Raw genomic sequence first — 2,877 nt, forward strand, 5'->3', positions numbered from 1 at the left:
TGTTCACAGAACAGCAAGAGAGGGAGATAGTAAACATGGTTTTGGCCAACAATGCTATAACACTCAAGCAGCTCCAAGCTAACATTGTCAATAACCACACCATTTTCAACGATATCCATCAGGTCTCAACATCAACACGCATCCTAAACAAAAAACATATTCAAATGAAGCAAATTTATCGAGTGCCTTTCGAGCGCAATTCCGAAAGGGTGAAACGACTGCGGCATGATTATGCAGAGGTATGTATTCACTTTAGCAGTGTGATCTTGCATACTGTCTCACAATATTTTACTGTACTGTAATATGTATACTAGATCTACACTGAACGACACAATTTTGCCTGACACTGTTTTTCAGAGAGTTTTACGAATGGATGGAGAGGAGATCCAGCATGAGTTCATTTATGTAGATGAGGCTGGATTCAACCTGACGAGTACACGAAGGAGGGGAAGAAGCATCATTGGCCACAGTCAATGTCCAGGGCAACGTGGGGGTAATATAACACTGTGCAGCCATTACACAGAATGGGGTCCTCCAAAGTCATGCCTATATGGGCCCTTACAACACAGCACTCATACTTACATTCTTGGACCAATTGCACAACATAACAGCAGCAAATCAAATCGATCATATGCAATACATTGTTGTCTGGGACAATGTGTCTTTCCACCGCTCTGCTCTGGTTCAGAACTGGTTTCAGCAACATCCACATTTCACCGTCCTATATCTTCCACCATACTCTCCATTCCTCAACCCTATAGAATAGTTTTTCTCGGGATGGCGGTGGAAGGTATATGATCTCTGTCTCCAGGTTGAGGTACCCCTCATCCAAGCCATGGAGGAGGCCTGTGACCAGATGGAGGTAACAGCAATGCAAGGATGGATTCGTAATTCAAGACGTTTCTTTCCAAGGTGTCTTGCTAATGACAACATTGCCTGCGATGTTGATGAAATTCTCTGGCCAGATCCAGCTAGGCGAAGAGACAATGTCTAGTTATTTATTTTTTATTTTTTTTGAACTTACAATATGTAAAGTGACGTTTGGTTACAGTATTATGAATCTCCATGTCAACATTTTGGGCGTGTTGAGGTTTATCACAGCAGAGTGTAACTCGTGTGAACAGAGTATAGTAATGTGAAACGTGTGTGTTTCATATGGTAACAAAGTGTTGTTTTTAAAAAGAAGTGTATAGTTTTTACAAGAGTGTTTAATTTTGCAAAGGATCTGTGGTGTTTTGCTACTTGGGTGTGTGGTTGTGCTAATTGTGTGTAGTGTTTTGAAAACACGGGCCCTGTTTTGAAAATCGTGCTTAAGCAATCAAAAAAAACAAATACTGTTTTGCTGCTTTCCAAGTCTTATGATATCACTCACAGGGACTAGAAGGAGAAAGTGGAGAAACTAAAAGCCGCTCCAGCTGACATGAAGCAAGCCAGCAGATGCAGCTGGAATGGCATTTTGTTGTGTGATGAGAGATGGAAATAAAATTGTGTATGGTGTGATCATAGAACAGAGGCCATACATTTCTGAGTTGATAAACCTCACGGTGAATGTTTTGTTATCATTGTTTATAATAATTGTTTTGTTTTTTAATTCATGTTTTATTATCATTGTTTGTCCATTAAGTAATTTCCAAGTTTATGTGAGTTGAACAGTAGGAAGCTATTGTTCAAGAGGAGGGTTTTGAGAATATGAAATATACTTATTCATGTCACTGGAGTGCTAAGGTTTAGAGGATCTACACCAGAAGTTAAGGGTTGTAGGAGGAATGTATATATTGGGTGCAACTAAGCTTGGCTTGTGTTGACTCCAGTGAAGTGATTACATGTGGCAGGAACTGATAAGAGGAAAGAGCCATGGATCAGTGATGGAGGGGGGTTGAGGTCAGGTCACTTTTAAGGGAGAAATAGAAGTTTATGGCCCGTATCACTAGTGTCCTGCCTAGCAGTAAAGAACAATGCTTGTACAGATGGGTAGGAGGAGACTCAGCCTATGAGGAACGGTTAAATATCAGTGCTTGTGTGAAAATGTATTTTGTCTGAATCCAGCTGTATCGACCCTTTTAGAAGAATTAAACTTGGTTAAGCTTCTCTAGTGTCCGTGAGTTATTTACTCTGAAAATTAGAACCTAACAACGTACACATGGATTTTGTGCTGTAGATATGTGGTAGTGGTGGAGTCGGGGCCTGAGGGCACACAGTGTGTTTGGAAATCTGTGAATGTATTGTAATGTTTTTAAAATTGTATAAACTGTCTTAATTTTGCTGTACCTCAGGAAGAGCTGCTGCCTTGGCAGCTAACGGGATACATAACAAATACACATACACATGACAAGAGAATATTTTGATTAATTGGTACCTGACACGGACATGGTGGTTTGCAGGAAGATCGGAGTACCATAAACCAGGAGGTTGGGAGTTCAAATCCCATGTGTGGAAATGTTGAATAATAATTTCTGTATACACAATATACAATGTAATCATGCATGTCAAAATGTGTGAAATGTGTGAGTTGAGAACACTGCATGTTAGAAGTACTGTGTGTGAGTATCCCTAACCTTGCCAACATACGAAGCACATTGAATGGATCAGTGGTTCACCAATCAGGACCTTGTTTGGCTCAGCAACAGTAACAATACAAATGTTCTTGCAACTACAATTGTTAGCTGGGCCAGTACCAGCAAGGTCAAAGGTCTTGAAGATAGAGAAATGGGTTGAGTAATTAATTCATGCATTAAAGGATTGCAGAGATAAGACGGTCAAATGTCAGTTGACTGTGGATAGAGAGGGAGAAAGGCAGACTTTGGACCCACTTCACTCACTCTTCTCCTCTCCCGGGTGTCCCAGACATAAGCCTCCTGTCTACCTGCACTGCCAGGC

This window comes from Oncorhynchus clarkii, chromosome 10 (genome assembly GCF_045791955.1).
Source record: "Oncorhynchus clarkii lewisi isolate Uvic-CL-2024 chromosome 10, UVic_Ocla_1.0, whole genome shotgun sequence".
Classification (NCBI taxonomy): domain Eukaryota; kingdom Metazoa; phylum Chordata; class Actinopteri; order Salmoniformes; family Salmonidae; genus Oncorhynchus; species Oncorhynchus clarkii.